The 18,058-nt window shown below is 45.6% G+C and overlaps 1 long non-coding RNA gene across 2 annotated transcripts in view; it reads right to left on the bottom strand.

Annotated features, from left to right (window-relative positions):
• The window catches only part of LOC115089486, a 51,345-nt gene extending 33,808 nt beyond the window's left edge, over positions 1-17,537 (bottom strand). For both annotated transcript variants that reach the window (XR_003856111.1, XR_003856112.1), the window contains exon 1: positions 17,451-17,537. This is a non-coding gene — a long non-coding RNA (uncharacterized LOC115089486). The remainder of the gene's footprint in view (positions 1-17,450) is intronic.
• Positions 17,538-18,058: the final 521 nt, after the last annotated feature.

The following is an 18,058-nucleotide window of genomic DNA, read 5'->3' on the forward strand; positions in this document are numbered from 1 at the left end:
GCCAGTTTACAATATAACTGAAGGAGGAAAATACAAAAAAACCAGGGTGGGGGGAGGGGAGCAGCTGGGAAGAAAATAGGAACGAGCGAGGAGCGGGAAAAAAGGACAGATGGAAATAATATAGGAACAGTACCTGACGGAGAACAAGGTACAGAGATGGGAGAACCATCTGATAAACACTATATATAACATTGCAAATTATACATTCAAAAAGCACTATATACAACCTTGCAAATATTGCTATCAATAAAGGTAAGGGGTCTGAGTGCAGGGGGGGGGGGGAACGCATATACAATGCTGCTGAGTTATGAAAACATAACAGGGCACAGGTAAAAGAAGGGAAGGGAGAGGGGAGGGAAAAACATACCCGAGGCCAGTGATATTTAAATTGCTGAGTTACCAGAAAGTATTGGAAATCCTGTCTACTGCTCGATCCAAAGCCCCGTTGTCTTATAAAGGATTCTCTGTGCTGTTTGTGCCAGACTTGGCTAAGACAATTGCCCAGAAAAGGAAGACATTTCTATCTCACGGCCCGCCGTTGCAAGCACTTGGAGCCCAATGTGGCCTTTTCTACCCCGCCAAAATGAGGGTCGCTTGCCATAATCAAACAAAGCCTTTTGATTTCCCCAGAAGACTCGAACCCCTTTCTTTACCACTTGAAGGCTGCTCGGGAGATGATTACTTGATAAGACACAATCAAGTTTCATCTATGGTTTTCCTGGTCTTGCTGTCCTAGTAGTTTTGAGATGACACTGATTTCCTTAATTCCAGCCCTTACGAGTCACACGATAACCAAGCTTGATACTGTTGGGCTTTCACTGTTTAAAATTGCGTTACCCTAGTTTGTTGTTTCATAAAGAGCTAGATCTTGGTTGGCTGAATTGCCTGCCAGAAGCTCCTGCTGGCTGATCTTCACTTCTTCCCATTATTATGGGGATTACTTTGTTCTCTCACTAGTGATATTTGTATTTTTTTTCTTTTTCCGGAGCTAGTTGCCTGTGAATGCTTTTTACTGCTATGTTTTTTACTCTAAACATTGCTGTTGTCATAGAAGAGTCTGAATCTGCTGTCTCTGACGTCTCTGTGGTATCATTAAATGTCAATGGGCTTTCACAGTCTATAAAATGTAAACAAGTTTTAATATATTTAAAAGCTTTAAAACCTGATGTGGCTCTACTACAGGAGACTCATGTTTCCTTGGTTGAACCTCTTAAGCTTAAACAGGATTGGGTTGGGAAGGTTATTTTTGATCCTGCGCAAAAGAAAAAAAAGAGTATCTATTTTATTTCATAAATTTCTAGAAGTTAACATTTTGAGTCAATCTGCAGAGGTTGAAGGTAGGGGGGTCTCCACGTTGGTTGCAATTGGGGAAGGCAAATTTACTTTCTTTAATTTGTATGCTCCCAATTCAGACGAATCTTATTTTTTTTTTCAAGATGTTTCATCATTGTTCTTAGGTGTGGAGTCTTCCACATTAGTAGTGGGGGGAAATTTTTAACCAACCACTGGATTTTATCTTGGACAAACAATCTCAGTCCAAATTGTCTCACTTTAAATCACATACAGCTATACAAGGTATTGTGGAATCCTGTAATTTGGTTGATCCATGGAGGCTATTCCACCCTACTAATAAAGACTTTGGGGTAGATTTTAAAAGAAGCGCGCGGGCGTACATGTGTGCACGCTACCCGGCACGCCCACATGGACACCCGACTTTATAACATGCGTGCGCAGGTGCGCACATGTTATAAAACCGGGGGTCGGCGCACGCAAGGGGGTGCACCCTGCGTGCGCCGACGCCCGCAGCCTTCACCTGTTCCCTCCCAGGTCACTCTGATTTCGGAGCGGCCTCGGGGGGAACTTCCTAACCCCCTACTTTATCCTTCCAACCCCTTCCCCTAACCTTCCCACCCCTTAGCCCTATTCTAACCCCCCCCCCCCAACCATTACTGACCCTCTTGGGCCTGCCTCATATGGATTTACGTGCTTAGGGTTTTGAAAATCCGGCCCTATATGTTTTTTTTCTTTTCCACATTCTTCCTACTCCAGAATTGACTACTTTTTGACTTTTAGTTCATTGCTTCCTGTTATAACCTCGGCTAAAATTCATCCTATTTTGATTTCAGATCTTACCACTGTTTCGGCGGTTACGGCGGTTACTACCCCAAACCAAATGTGCCTGATACTTCACTTTCGATGCATATCCAGCATAGCTCTCTGCTTCAATGGCAGGGGAAAAGAAAAACTGATACTTCACGCATATCCAGCATAACTTCAACGGCAGGGGAGAAGAAAAAAGTATTCACACTCACAAAGCGGGGAGTAGCTGGCTTGTTACGGCGGTTACTACCCCAAACCAAATGTGCCTGATACTTCACTTTCGATGCATATCCAGCATAGCTCTCTGCTTCAACGGCAGGGGAGAAGAAAAAAACTGATACCTCACGCATATCCAGCATAGCTCCCTGCTTCAACGGCAGGGGAGAAGATAAACAACCAATAAGGGCTGTATAACATAATCTGGGTAAAAACAAATAAGCATGGGTGTAGCTTGCTTATTGCGGCGGTTACTACCCCTACTACCTCTAACTAATCAAGCTAGATATTTCACTTGGATGCAGCTCCATCACCGCTCTCTACATTAATGGCGGGGGTGGAAGGGAATTAGAACCAAGAGCTAAGAGAAACAGATAAGTATGAGAGAAAAAATGAGGGAAGCTTGCTGGGCAGACTGGATGGGCCATTTGGTCTTCTTCTGCCGTCATTTCTATGTTTCTATGTTTCTATGTTTCCCTACATATTGTACTTGCTCCTTCATCAGCTGAAGACCGTCTTTGGTGGTTTAATGAGAGCCTTTTGGAAGACCCTGCATTTTCCACCCACATACAGGGGAAAATCGATTATTTCTTTACATTCAATATTATTATTATTTTTTATTTTTATTTAAGCGTTTTTATATACCGAGGTATAGCTATTAGCCTTAACTCCGGTTTACAATTACAACAACCTATTACAATTAACATTATAACTTAATCAGAGAAAGAAACTTACATATTTCAAAACATCTTCAACGTTTATAACAGTGTATATCAGAGCACGGAAAACTCTGTAAGTTCTAGCATCAAGCAGTCTGTGATATAGTTTTATTAGGGCAGTTGCGTATCCGAAGAGGACATGCGTGAGCTATGTTAAGAGAAATTAATCAGCGCCATCTTTGAATGTTTGACTAAATATCCATGTTTTGAGCTCTTTTTTTAAATGATTTAAAGTTGCTTTGCGAGCTGCCAATAAAAAGCTCAAATTGGATCTAGAACTTTTGCAAGCTAAGGTTGAACGGTTGAGAAGCCTCATATTTTGCACTCTGATCAACGTTCTCTCCTTTCTCTTCAGAAGGCAAACTATAAGGGGCGGATTTTCAGAGCCCTGCTCGCGAAAATCCGCCCAAAACCGGGCGGATTTACGCGAGCAGGGCCCTGCGCGCCGGGAAGCCTATTTTACATAGGCCTCCCGGCGCGCGCAGAGCCCCGGGACTCGCGTAAGTCCCGGGGTTCTCGGAGGGGGGCGTGTCGGGGGCGTGTCGGGGGGCGGGCCCGGTCGTCGCGGCGTTCCGGGGGCGTGTCGGCAGCGTTTTGGGGGCGGGTACGGGGGCGTGGCTACGGCCCGGGGGCGTGGCCGCGCCCTCCGTACCCGCCCCCAGGTCGCGGCCCGGCGCGCAGCAGGCCCGCTGGCGCGCGGGGATTTACGTCTCCCTCCGGGAGGCGTAAATCCCCCGACAAAGGTAAGGGGGGGGTGTAGACAGGGCCGGGTGGGTGGGTTAGGTAGGGGAAGGGAGGGTAAGGTGAGGGGAGGGCAAAGGAAAGTTCCCTCCGAGGCCGCTCCGATTTCGGAGCGGCCTTGGAGGGAACGGGGGGAGGCAGTGCGGCTCGGCGCGCGCAGGCTATACAAAATCGATAGCCTTGCGCGCGCCGATCCAGGATTTTAGTGGATACGCGCGGCTCCGCGCGTATCTACTAAAATCCAGCGTACTTTTGCTTGAGTCTGATGCGCAAGCAAAAGTAGGCTGATCGCGCTTCTTTTAAAATCTACCCCTAAGTATAACAAGAAGTTAAAGGGTAGATTTTAAAAAAATACGCTCATGCATCCATGTGCGCACGCTACCAGCGCACGCACATGGACGTGCTATTTTATAACATGCACCATCTTGTGCTCCTACCATGTGACAGGGGCTGACCAATGGCACCGGTAGCCCTTGTGACATAGTAGGTCAAAGGCTATCGGCACCATTTTGAGACCAGCAGCGAGGGTGTGAGTGCAGGGGATGGCTCCCAGACCCCCCGCTGGACCACCAGGGAGTTTTGGTAAGTCCTGGGGGGTTCAGGAGGGTGGGGGGTTGTAGTTAATTTAATTTTAGTGGGGAAACGAATAGGAATTAATGGATAAACATATCGGGGGGCCCCCTTGCCGAATGCAACGTATCTGCCCCCCGACGAATCTGAATCCCGAATGCAACGTATGGCGTCCCTCTGCACATCCCTAGCAGGATCCATGCTATAGAGGTGGGTGTGATGAAGAAATGTCATTTTGGCTCCCCCCCAAAAATTCTTCTGTCTAGAGATGCCACTGATTTTCTGTGACCTTAAGCATTAGTACAAGAAGGATTAAGGGGGGATGCTGGAGAGGCACACAAATACATTGGCCCCCGGAGACCCTTGGTGTGCCACTGTGTGCGAGCCATATGGGGCCGCAAGTGGCGGCAAAGAGGAGTGGAGATTTGGTGGGCCGCGAGCAGTGCCCAACCTGCTCGTGACCCAGAAAACCACACAGCGGGCGTGATCGAGAATGAGGTAGGAGTTGGGGCTGAGACCAAGGGGTGGTGGCGCAACAGGGGGGGGGGGGAACGCAAGGGAGAAGACTCGCCTAGGGCGCCTAATCCCCTTGCACCGGCCCTGTGTCTCCTGTCTCTCCACTCTTTTTTCTTTCCTCAAGGATGTGACATGCAAGGTTTCCTTCCAATATATACTTTTCTCACAGAAGACTGGAGCCTCAGAGTCCTTGCCCTGGATCCACAATGAATGACGCTACTGGAGAATTCCACTGAAGGAAAGTGTTGGAGTCGGGAGCTGAGCAGGACTTTGGGTTTGAAAGATTTTGGGGTAAAATGTTTATGGTTGTGCATGAGTGTGTTGTGTATGAGAATATGAGTGTGGCTGATTCAGACATTTCCCTTTCTCCTGGATTTGTTATGAGAATTTTTGGGATTGTAGAGGTTTGGGAGGGGATCTAGGCTGGGAAATCTCCTGTCTTAAAAGTGTAGCATATGAGGCAAAATTACTTTTAAATAAATATCTGCATAGCTACTATTAAGGTGGGCTCACTTAACATTGCTGACTTACATTCTCCCAAAAAGAGGAAAAAGATGCTCTCTGAGTTAAAAAAGAAAAACATTGTGGTTGCACTCCTGCAGGAAACACATCTAAATGATGTGGAGCACCAACAATTACAAAGGGATTGGGTTGGCCATTGTTTTTATTCCTCTTTTTATGACTAATCAAAGGGGGGTGGCAGTATTAATTAGTAAGATGTGTCCTTTCTTAGGGAAATTGTATTGTCGATTTGTAATAGTACGAGGGATGCTAAATAACATGAAAGTGTTGCTTGTTAGTATCTATACATCTCATAAATATTCTCACTCTTTTTTTTTCCAAACTGGTCTCTAAAATATCTGAGAGGGAAAATTATATTGTCGTTTTGGAGGGGGGGGGGGGTGGATTTTAACATTACAGACAATCCCAGAGTGGATTGTAAACCATCTAAGCAGATATTGGCATCGGCTTTCTTTATAAAGAACTGCAACTGATTGATTCCTGTATTTCCTGTATGTTCCTGTATGTTCCTGTATTTCTGAATTAAGCATAGCTTAATTCAGAAATACAGGAACATAGCAGTGCACTTCCACAGAAGTGTGAAGGCGGGGCAGGTTCTCTGACAAAAGCAGACTGATTTGGACATGCATCTCATTCAAGCGTCTCACTCAAGACATTGCCACTCGGTGGAATTCTACCTTTATGATGTTGCAGAGGTTAGTGGACCTGTAGACACCCTTTCATGAACTTTCTGGTTCAATGGACATAGGTGTGCAGAATCCCCTAGGGCATCATGATTGGTTAGTCATGAGTCAGCTGGTACAAATCCTGCAGCCCTTCAAGGATGTCACGGAGGAGCTGAGTTCCAGAAGTGCCACCTTGGCTGACATCATCCCTATAGTTAATTTCCTGGATGAAAATTTGGAGGCCTTTAAACAGGAAGAGGGAATAACAGTTGAGGTGCTGCATTGTCTGGATGTTTTGCAGCAGCAGGTGGAAGAGAGATTAAGGCCTTTAACAGAAGAGAACACATACATGCTCGCCACAGTTTGTTATCCCCGTATGAAAGGGAAACTCGTCCTACAGTACAATTGTCTCCTATTGGTGAAGGACCTGCTGTTAGCAAAAGTCCATGAACAGGAGCGCCATAGGCAGAGACAGATTAGGCGTGAAGCAAAGAAGGAAACAGCGGGCACTTCAGAGTGCTGCACTCTGTCAGTGACAGCTAGTACCTCCTCCTCCTCCACTTCAAAACGCCAAAGGCATGTTGCCCATAAAGATTCATCTTTTGTGCTATGGGCTAGAGAGAAAGCAGCTGGCATGAGTGACTCTCAGTCCACCCAAGCAAAGGAGACACCAGCACAGCTGTCAGTGACACAGTATCTCTCAGAGCCCAAAGAGAACATGCAGACAGATCCACTGGCATATTGGGCACACAAGTCTACTGTCTGGCCACACCTAGCCAAAGTGGCTCAGCGATATCTGTCATGTCTACCAACCAGTGTGCCCAGTGAACGTGTCTTTTCAATGACAGGTGATATCATGAGCCCTCACTGCTCAAGGCTGGCACCAGAGTTTATGGAAATGTAAGTGTTTTTGAAAGTAAACCTGCCTTTGCTTGGGTTTCCAAATTTTCCCTGTGAATGGCAAGATGAATAAAAGCAATTGAAAGCCTTGCAACAGCTCCAACTGCCTCCTATGCTCCAGATAATATAAGCAATGCAGCACATATACCTGACATGAAAAGCTGTGCCTGTCTGTCCACTGTCCAGGCCGTACGTCCCTACAAGGGCCTGACCTGAAACACTGTGTCTGTCCGTTCACATTTGGAATGTAAGAACATAAAAAGCTGACTTAAGATGTTTGGAGCTTGCATATTTCATATGCTCAATATTTTTCATGACCTTGCCAGTACTATCGAAAACTGGTGGTAGCTGCACTCTAGTTCATCCTCTGTGTTCCCATTGTTTACAGAGGCACTGTGTAAACCACAAAGTCAACATAGGTTGATATTGTAGATTTGGACTTGAGTAGCGGTTTTCTTATTTCTGAGAGCTCTTCATGTTCTTATCAGCTGAAGTGCATAAGTACAGTTAATAGCTTCTGGGTATTAAAAAAAATCTCCAGCTCAGTTCTTGCTTCACAAATGGCAGTCTCTATTGCTCTAAAAGCATCCTCTGTTGAATTATCTTTCAGAAATGAAAAAGATGCCATTTTCTTCTGGCAGTGAACCAGTTCAGGAAGAAGTGACAGTCAAACCACAACATACCTGCACAAAGGAAATCTTCTAATGCTGTGCCTGTCCATCCAGGCTTTATGTCACTATGAGGGCTTGACCTCGAATGCTGTGCCTGTCCATCCAGGCCTTATGTCCCTAAGTGGGTTTCTGTTTGACCTCTATCCTCGAATGCTGTGCCATTCCGTCCAGGCCTTATGTCCCTACGTGGGTTTGACCTCTGTCCTCGAATGCTGTGCCTGTCTGACCAGGCCAAATGTCCCTAGAAGGGCTTGACCACTGTCCTCGATTGCTGTGCCTTACATCCAGGCCTTATGTCCCTATGTGGGCTTGACCTCTATCCTCGAATGCTGTGCCTGCCCGTCCAGGCCTTATGACCCTATGTGGGCTTGACCCTGAATTCTGTGCCTGTCTGTCCAGGCCTTACATCCCTAAGTGGGCTTGACCTCTGTCCTCGAATGCTGTGCCTGTCTGTCCAGGCCTAATTTCCCTACAAGAGTTTGACCTCTGCCCTCAAATGCTGTACCTGTCCGTCCATGCCTTATGTCCCTATGTGGGTTTCCATTTGACATCTGTCCTCGAATCTTGTGCCTGTCCATCCAGGCCATATGTCCCTAGAAGGGCTTGACCTCTGTCCTTGATTGCTGTGCCTGTCCGTCCAGGCCTTATGTCCCTACGTGGGCTTGACATCTATCCTTGAGTACTCTGCCTGTCTGCCTCAGCCTTGAAAATTCTCGTTTGTATATCTGCTAACTCCACCAGATTTTAAAAGACCAGCGAGAGCTCACTAGACACCGATGGAAACACCCCACTCTAGGGGGCGAACCCATTCTAGGGAGACCTTTCCTGCACAAAGGAAAGGGAACTCTCCCCGGATGTAGCCAGCCTGTATCTACCCTCTGCCACTCTGCTTTGCTGCCATACACCAGATGACTCACTCAGCTCCTTGTGGTGTTCTTGCCACTATCATGGTTGCTCAGTGTGTTGGTGCTAGTCTTTCTGCTTGCTATGTTCCCCCTTCATTGTGCTGTAGGATGTTGATGCCACTTGTCTTGCCTCTTTGCCTGTCGTGCTGCCTTCGAGGGTTCATGCATCTGTTATCGGAGCTCTCTTTTGAAGCTGTGGTGTGTTTTTGACACTCTCGCTGCTGCTTTGCGCCTCTATTAAAGCACTCTTCTTGCCACTCCTGGTACCCCTTTGCCCCTTTAAAGTACCTTAGGCTATTCATGCCACTTTGGTGCCATTTTGCCACAGTCTAAGTACCTTGGAGCTCTTTTCTTGTTCTGATGATTGTTCCCCAGAAGTTTCATCAAAATTGATAAGAAAACCCCAGTTCTGCAGCCAAAAATAGGCTGCAAATACTTCTCCCATTGACTTTAATGAGAACCAGAAAACAAATGCAACGTATCAACGGATCGGGGGCGCCATTGAATGAATACAACATATTTGTCCACCGACGAATATGAATACCAAATTGGACGAATCTGTACCCGCTGCACATCCCTACTATTCACATGTTCACAATATCTAAAAAAACGGTATATAAATACTTTTTAAATAAATAAAATAAATAAATCTAGGGTAGCTTGATTGCAGAAACCTTATTTGCTAAATTAACATCTAATAGTATTGATATTGTTCCTTTTTTGGATCATGATATGGTTGTCTCTTCCCTTGCGCTATGTGCTGGAGAGAGTAGATCGAGGCAGTGGAAAATATCTCCTTTATTATATGAGGACAAGCAATTTGTATTCTTTCTTAAGAAAAAATGGGAAGAATATGTAGAGTTTAATAGATCAAGGATATAAATGATAGTACATTTTGGAATGCTGCTAAAGTTGTGATGTGGGGACACATCTTAGCTTATCAATTTAGGAAAGCAAAGGAAAGAGATAAAAAAAAAATTATGAATCTCACCAAGAAATTACTTATCTTGAAAAGGCTGCATGTGGGGGATCTCTCCCAATCTGCTAAAGAGGAATTGCTAGCTACCCAAAGGGAACTTAATGATGTGTTGACTGTCAAAGCACAACAAAATATTATGTATTACAAGTATAAATTACATCAATGGGGCAACAAACTGGGCAAATTACTGGCCAAGCTGGTTAAAATGATAGAGGGCTTAAGAGACTGATACCCCAGCTCAACTATGCTTTCTGTTCTCATGTGCATACGCTGGATATTTTGTTTGCATTTGTTGATTATTATAAGAAAATCTATGCAGTGGGAGGCAATGCTGAACAAGAAAGACATAATTCTTATAAAGACTTGATTGTTCCCCAATTATCTGAGTCAGCTTGGGATCACTTAGAGGCCCCAATACATAAAGGGGCGGATTTTAAGAGCCCTGCTCGCCTAAATCCGCCCAAATCCAGGCGGATTTAGGCGAGCAGGGCCCTGTGCGCCGGTGCGCCTATGTTCAATAGGCCTACCGGCGCGTGCAGACCCCGGGACTCGCGTAAGTCCCGGGATTTGGCGAGGGGGGCGTGTCGGGGGCGTGTCAGGGGGCGGGCCCGAGCCGCGCTGCGTTTAGGGGGTGTGTCGGCAGCGTTTTGGGGGCGGGTCCGGGGCGTGGTTACGGCCTGGGGCGGTCCGGGGGTGTGGCCGCGCCCTCCGGACCCGCCCCCAGGTTGCGTCCCGGCGCGCTGGCGGCCTGCTGGCGCGTGGGGTTTTACGCCTCCAATCCCCCGACAAAGGTAAGGGGGGGGTTTAGACAGGGCCGGGCGGGTGGGTTAGGTAGGGGAAGGGAAGGGAAAGTGAGGGGAGGGCAAAAGAAAGTTCCCTCCGAGGCCGCTCCGATTTCGGAGTGGCTTCGGAGGGAATGGGGGTAGGCTGCGCGGCTCGGCGCGCACCGGCTATACAGAATCGATAGCCTTGCGCACGCCAATCCAGGATTTTAGCGGCTACGCGCGTATCTACTAAAATCCCACGTACTTTTGCTTGCGCCTGATGCGCCAGCAAAAGTACGCCAATTCGCGCGGTTTGAAAATCTACCCCAAAGTGAAGATTCTTCCAGTTATTAAGCAGCTAAAATAGGTGAAAACTCCTGGTCCGGATGGGCTGGGCTCATAGTTTTATAAGCATTTAGGAGATTCAACCTTGGGTCCTTTGAGACTTATGTTTCACGCTGCCCATGAGGGGGTTTTTTTGAGACCGGGCATAATTTGGCCACAATTGTATTATTGTTCAAGCAAGGTAAAGACCCTTGCTTTCCAGATGCACATCAGCCTATTTTGTTTTTGAACCAAAATATTGAAATTTTAGCAGTGGTACTAGCTGCTTGACTGAATGGGGTTATTCAGGAGTTGGTGAGTCTTGACCAGTCTGGTTTTATTAATGGCAGACTCTCCAATAATAACCTTTTGAAAGTGATTCTGGCACTCCAGTCCTTGGCTAATTTTGATAGGGATGGGATGTTGGTGAGCTTGGACGTAGCCAAAGCTTTTGACTGTGTGGAATGGCCATATTTGATGAGGGTATTGCAGGAATTTGGGGTGAGAGACTTTTTCACCATCTAGGTTAGGCTTCTATACTATCAACTTCAGGTTCAGATATTAGTGAATGGTGTGTTGTCTGGTGCCTTTACTTTGGGCAGGGGCACTAGGCAAGGGTGTCTGTTATCACCTTTGCTTTTTCTTCTCTCCTTAGAGCCCCTTGCCATTAAAATGAAAACTTTTGAGTCCTTTCATGGTATACAAATTAAAAATAAATATGTGAAATTAGGCCTGTTTGCTGATATGTTGTTATTTGTAGGCAAGCCTGGAGAATGTATGGGGGACATTTTAAAGTTTTTAATAGCTTTGGATTAATTATGTTAATTCTGAGGCACTTTCCTTAGATGGCTCTTTATTTGAAAGATGGGAGGGTGAGTTCCTATTAGCTTTGGCAAAAGATAGCCTATGTTACCTAGGAATCAACTTGGCACGTAAAGAAGCTGACATGTATGAGTTAAATTTCACAGACATTTTAGACAAGGTTAAATTCCAACTTAGAAGATGGAGGGATTTGCCTGTCACTTATGGGGAGGTGTGTCTTGGTGAAGATGGCAATTCTTCCCAAATTTCACAATTGTCCACAGATGATACCAATCTGGCTTAAAAATAAAGATATACAGACCTTTAAGTCAGTGACAGGTTCTTTTATTTGGAGGGGTAAACGTACGCGCATTATGTTTGATACACTTAGATTGGGAAAACATCAAGGTGGATTGACATTGCTGGACTTGCGTGTATATAACGTCTCATGCCTCTTGTGTTACATTCAAGATTGGGTCTCCAACCATAAGAAATTATTGTGGATGGTTTATGATGGATTGGAGTTCACCGTACCTTCCACTAAACTTGCTTCATATCTCTGGGGCTAAGTTCGGCCTTATAACATGTCCTCCATTTTGACTGAAAGCCCTACGAAAGACCTGGATATGGTAGAGGAAATGTATTGGACGTAGCCCTACTGTATCTCCATTTTTAACCTTGGTGGGTAACCCTAACTTTACACCGGGGCGAGAGTGTGAGATATTTTGTGAGTGGGCTAACAAGAGTTTTCACTCTGTATTACAATGGGTAGATACTGAACCATTTGCCATTTATTCTTTTCAACAACTACAGGAGGCATGGGAGTTATCTAACAAGCAATTCTTTGCCTATTTACAGGGAAGATATTATTGTATGCAGTTGTGTAAAGGGGACCTAAACTTGCTGTCCCTTGCTGAGGAAGAGGAAGCCTAAATTTAACAAAATAGCAATTTGTGGTGATCACATGAAATCTAGGCCACCAGACCCTCATCTAGCTCACTTGGTATCACAATGGAGTGGGATTTGGATGTGACAGTAGAAGAGAAGGATTTGAAACTTGCATTTTACTGGATATACAAGCAACTTAGGCCTGGATTTTCTAAGGTTGCAGACCTTAGAGAATCCGGTGGTAATGGGGGGCGGGGGGCGGGCCTGCAAAAGCCGGCAGCCATCGCACCACTGCGGTGCGCTGGCTGCTGGCTTTCGCACTGAATAACTACACCATAAAAGGTGTGGTTATTCGGCGCGAAACTGGCGGCGATAAGGTTCCTTACCTTTCACCGCCAGCGATGTGTCCGCAGTGTCGGCCCCGGTGCCGCCCCGACTTCTCCTCTTCCGGGGCCGACTCCACCTCGACTCTGCCCCCATTTAGTGATCACACATGAAAAGGGACTTTTCACGTGTGAAAAGTCCCTTTTCGCGTGCGATTGCTTTTGAAAATGATCCCCTTAGTTTGGCTAATCTGAGAGAAAAACACTTTAAACTTATTCATAGGATTCATTTAACCAGATCCCTTGGGTCTATCATGCTCCTTTGGAAATCAGACTTATGTACCCATGAGGGGACTTTACCCATATGTTCATGGGTTAGGTAAATTTGCAGAATTACTAGAGGCAGATATGTGTGTTGCTAGATTGGATTCTGGGTTGCGAGTGACACGTTTTATCTGCACTTAATAGACAAAAGTTTGCAGCTTCCACAAGGAGGGAAGAAATTCATTATTCTGACCATAATATTAGCAAAAAACCCCAAAATCTTGTTGCACTGGAATTCTGATGTTATACCTACTGTGGGTATAGCAAAGTTCCAGAGTGGATATCAAAGCCTCACGGTAGAATATAAATCAGAGCAAAAGTGTGAGGAATAGCATTAAACCTGTAAATATATCCTTTTGATAGTAGGTGCTGGTCACAGAATAAACGTTCTTAATCCATTGCAAATGTTACAAACATTCCAACTTTATTATAATATTTATAAATGCAGAAAGCAATCTTCAAAAGTATCACTGTGGCAAGTCCATAGAACTTATTATCAAAAGTCCATAATCAATCTTTAGATTTTACAAAGCATAGTCCCCCTTCCATGCTCCCACCTACTATGGCAGCATGGAAGGAAATGATGAGGCAGATGGTACAGTCGAAGCTTTTGAGGAAATGGTCTTTCCAGCATCCAAAGCGATTTGCAGTGATGCGGGGCTATTTTGCCATGTGGGAGAAAGCTTAAAAAATGTTTTCCTAAATATGTTAAGAGATGTGAATCAGCTGTATTTGGGTGTGTGAATGCATGTATTGTGTGTATACGTGGGGTGGTAAATGTGTTTGGTAATCATAGCTTTACTATCTCTTTGAGAGGTGGAAAAAGGAAACACAGGGAACTAATTTTTAACCTTGTTCATTTTAATTTTCTATGATACGTTGTGAGCTTTACGGCCCCTGATGGGGCTTTCTTGTAAATGTTATTCTCTGTGATTTGAATAAAACAGAATTAAAAAAAAAAAAAGTGAGAGATACCTAATGCCTGGTTTGTTGCTGATCACCAGTCTCTCTGTGGGCTCACTAAAAATTTGGTGAAGTGGATAGTGTACTGGACCCAGAACAGAGGTAAGGGCTAGAGATGTGAATCGTGTGCCCGATCGTCTTAACGATCGGGTTCGGCTAGAGGGGGGAAAAAAATCTGATCGTGGGTGATGTGGGTGATGTGAATCGGAATTGGTTCCGATTCACATCGTTATTTTTTTTTTTAGTGAGGCCCGACCCTTTAAAATTAACCCCTTACCTTCCCCCACCCTCCCGAACCCCCCCAAAGCTTTTTACGAGTACCTGGTGGTCCAGTGGGGGCGCGGGGACCGATCTCCCGCTCTCGGTCCATCGGCGCCATTTTGGCTGCCATTCAAAAATGGCGCCGATGGCCCGATATAAAAAAAAACCCCACCCAACCCTTTAAAAACGACCCCTTAGCTTCCCCCACCCTCCCGATCCCCCCAAAACATTTTAAAATTACCTGGTGGTCTAGTGGTGGTCCCGGGAGCGATCTCCCATTCTCAGGCCGTCGGCTGCCACTCATAAAGATGGCGCCGATGGCCCTTTGCCCTTACCATGTGACAGGGTATCCATGCCATTGGCCGGCTCCTGTCACATGGTAGGAGCACTGGATGGCCACCACTAGACCACCAGGTAATTTTAAAATGTTTTGGGGGGATCGGGAGGGTGGGGGAAGCTAAGGGGTCGTTTTTAAAGGGTTGGGTGGGGTTTTTTTTTTATCGGGCCATCGGCGCCATTTTTGAATGGCAGCCAAAATGGCGCCGATGGACCGAGAGCGGGAGATCGGTCCCCGCACCCCCACTGGACCACCAGGTACTCGTAAAAAGCTTTGGGGGGGTTCGGGAGGGTGGGGGAAGGTAAGGGATTCGTTTTATAGGGTCAGGGTTGGTTTAGGGGCTTTTTTGGTGTGCCAGTTTTCCCCGCCCTCCCCTCTCCCCTGATTTACAATTTTTGATGATAAATCGGGGGAATTTCTATTGTATCGCGACTCTTAACGATTTTTGACGATTTAAAATATATCTGACGATTGTTTTAAATCGTCAAAAAACGATTCACATCCCTAGTAAGGGCAAATTTCACCAAGCTGGAAAAGGAAGCTCAGAGCACTCCTGTTTCCCCTCTGTATGCTCCTCTGATGCTCTCTACCTTCCTTCAATTCTGATACCAGCCCCTGAATGAACTCACACCTTGGGATAAAGTAGGGTCTCACTCACCAAAGTATCATCAGCAAACAGAGCATTTATTTCTCTGGGTTCCAACGGTCAGAGTGTACAAAATGACAGCTATATACCAAGCAACTATGCAATTATCACAAACACTAAAGATATGTATATTTTTAACAGGGGAAGGCTCAGGATGTTTGGTTAATATAAGAAGATAAATATCTTTGATATGTGTGATCTCTTAACTATGGTATGAGGAAGTCCATAAAAGTTTGAACACTGAAAGTCTGTTGGAAATATGAAAAAAAAATGTTTGCATCTCTTCCTCCTGATGAAGAGAGGTCCTTTGTTGAGGAGAGATTGTGTTGACAAGGGGACACTCGATGTGGCAGCTAGAATGATTTGAAGCCTAACTCAGCACATTTGCAGTGTGGAATTGCAGCTATATGCAGTACACTTGCAGTGTGCATATAAATTGATGTTTGTGTGCTTAGTATTTGACTCAGGGACAGTATACTCAACAGAGTGCTGGAAACATCTATAAATTATATTTAACAGTAGCTCAACTGATATTTCTGGATCCATTAAGTGGCTTGTGATAGGACATTTGAGTGCTCAATATGTGATATGAACAAATTCAATAAGTGTAAAAGAAAAATAAGGGGTAGATTTTTAAAAGGTGCGCGCGCTACCCGGCACACGCACATGTACACCAGATTTTATAACTTGCGTGCGCAGGCGCGCGCAAGTTATACAATCAGGGGTCGGCGCTGCCTTTCCCCCTTCCCTCCCCACTAACCTGACCTTCCCACCCCTTCCCCTAACCTTTCCTCCCCTAGCCCTACTCTAACCCCCCCAAAATTTTTATTTTAGCTTTTGCGCGCGCTGGCAGGCTGCCGGCACGCGATCCTCCAACACAGCAGCAATGGCCGCTGTGTCGGAGGCCTCTGGTCCTGTCCCCGCCCCGCCCCTTTTGTAAAGCCCCGGGACTTACATGCGTCCCGGGCTTTACGCGTGTCGCCGGGCCTTTTAAAAATAGGCCCGGTGTGCGTAAGACAGTTTACGCGCGAAAATCCTCAGGATTTACGCACTCCAAGCAGAAGGTCCTTCTCATATTAATTGCAGAGAGAGAGAAATATTTTTATGCCGGATTCCCTTTTGGAGCAAAAGGGCACTCAGCAAGAGGACTGAAGACCTATAAGCCCATTCTATACCATAGGTGAGGCAAGCACCAGTGACAGATCCTGCTGAGAGAGACAATGAAGGCTGAAGATGTATCCAGCTTATCCTTTGGAAGTATTTTTTGGACATTTGCAGTGTGGGGAGGATTTTCTGATTCATCCCTCCCCACTGGGATACAAAGTTTTACTTTTCCTCCCAGAGAAGTTCTTAGTAACAACAACTAAGGAAAAAGAGCAAGATCATGAGATCCCACACTCATGGGACCAGGACGGGCTGGATGTCCAGGAAGGATATGGAGTCAGGTAGGACTGTTTTTGCTGTGAAAGTGGGGACCCCCGGATCTTCCACCTGATTCCCAGTTTACTGCTGGGTGAGCTTTGCGCAATAAAAACCACCATGGAGCTCTACCCAATTGCCTGAAATTAAGGACACATTCTACAGAGAAATCCAGTCATTACCAGCAGTCAGATGTAACTTCAACATTATGGAAAAAATGGATTTTAATTATTACCAAACAGTAAACTTTATTTTAGCACCAAGAACCTAGTCCTGTCTGATTTGTCCCAGCATCTCACCCCATAGGATGCAGCTGCATTCTACACACACGGAAAGCAATACACCATGGGCCAGGCCATAAGCGAGAGCTTCCCCCCATAAAAAGAATCCACCATGGGATAGAGAGTCAAGCATGGGATATAAATAGCTAGCCGGAGCAGCTCCAAAGAAAACAAATATGTTTGTGTGCCCTTGGGACTTAAACCCCCTCCCCCTTCAGTAAGGGTTATATATATATTAGTTATGTAACACACTTGCTGGGAACATTCATTTACAATTTCCACTCCCCATCAAGCATTTTTTCAAAAGAATTTTTCTTTTGCAATTCATCTAAAAAATGTCATAAACCATAGTTCCCAAAATAGTCAAAATGTAATAACTATGTCAGTTGCTCAACTATGATTAATAAGTCAATAAAGTGAAATTCAAAATACTTTATCTTTAACCTTCAATCTCCATAATACCACTGAGCTGATAGAGTAATTACAAAAAGGTAGTGATCCTCACCCAGCCAAGTTTCAGGCTAAAATAGCCTGCAATAGGGAATTAGTCACTTTGATAATAACAAAATGTAGAAGGTGGAGAAACATCTACAAGTCCCTCTGATCAGGGCTGACCTCAAAAGGTAGAAAGATGAAATACAGGCATGGGCTCACGTGGCAGCTTCCTTTCTCCTGTAATGCTTCTGTGTGCGCCAGCTCTGTCTCTCTTGGACGTTGGGCCACAGAGAGATAGCAGTCCAAGACAGAATGTCCTCTTTTATTCTCAGGGTCTCTCTCTAACAAGACTCTTCTAATGAGGGCAGCTGCAGACAGAGGAAGCACTCCTGGCTGAAGTTGCTTGTTTCCAGGTGTTTAGATTGTGCTGGGGAAGAGACACAGGGAAGCGGGTGAGATGATTACTCCTGAAGCCAATCTCTCGATCCCAGTGGTGAATTTCTGCCAGATCACGCCAGGCCACCCAATCCTAAATTGGGGGTGGGGGGCAGTGATGCTGCTATGGTGACATCATTGTGGTAGTAAAACAGCTGGAGCAAGAAGACAGATGTGAGGACTCTGAATTCCTCAGCTGAGACCTGTGAGGCACAGCCAGCCTGAGGGCTGATGGTGGAGGGGACAGCTGAATGTAGCTAGGAATCCAGGTCAGCGCTGGATATTCTAGTCCCTATCCTCTCTACCAGAGCCTGAGAAAGCAGAAGAGAGGAATGTAGAGTCCAGTATGGCAG

The sequence above is a fragment of the Rhinatrema bivittatum genome, chromosome 4 (genome assembly GCF_901001135.1).
Source record: "Rhinatrema bivittatum chromosome 4, aRhiBiv1.1, whole genome shotgun sequence".
Lineage (NCBI taxonomy): Eukaryota > Metazoa > Chordata > Amphibia > Gymnophiona > Rhinatrematidae > Rhinatrema > Rhinatrema bivittatum.